Source organism: Sphaerodactylus townsendi, linkage group LG13 (assembly GCF_021028975.2).
Source record: "Sphaerodactylus townsendi isolate TG3544 linkage group LG13, MPM_Stown_v2.3, whole genome shotgun sequence".
Classification (NCBI taxonomy): domain Eukaryota; kingdom Metazoa; phylum Chordata; class Lepidosauria; order Squamata; family Sphaerodactylidae; genus Sphaerodactylus; species Sphaerodactylus townsendi.
Genome location: NC_059437.1, coordinates 53,095,597 through 53,096,232, shown reverse-complemented (window position 1 = coordinate 53,096,232; position 636 = coordinate 53,095,597).

Genomic DNA, 636 nt, shown 5'->3' with positions numbered 1-636 from the left:
ATGCAGAATTACAAGATCGTGTGTCCAGGTCCATTCTCATCCTCAAGACACGGTTCACGCAAGCAGGAGAATAAGGTGGCAGACTCCTGAGCTAAAAACCTGGACTGCCCCTACTTCAAAGTGGGCTTCCCAGCTTCCAGGTGGGGGCCTGGAGGTATGCTATTACGACTAATCTCCAGCCAACAGAGACCAATTACCCTAGAGAAAATGGGTGGCTTTGGATGGTGGACTCTATGTTGGGTATAGGGTCAGGATCTACACATTTCCCTCCATGATACACCTCTGAAGATGCCAGCCACAGATGCAGGCAAAACGTTAGGAACAAGATCTGCCAGATCACGGCCACACAGCCCGGAAAGCCCACCACAACCAGTAATATAGATTGCTTTATTGCAAGACAAACTTTCCTTTATAGATGTCCTTAAAAGCCGAAGCTCGGCACTAATGCGGCAGAAAGCGAGGGAAGCTTCAGTCCCCTCTTCTCCCCAGAAGCCGGCTGGGACCATTCCGGAGAGAAACACAGAAGACTTCCGCTAGAGCCGGTAGCTGCATCGGCCGTCTCCAAGGCGACACCTCGACAACGGGCAGAGGACCAAGCCGGAAGTGCCGGCTACCTGAGGCGTCGCGTCGCTCTAG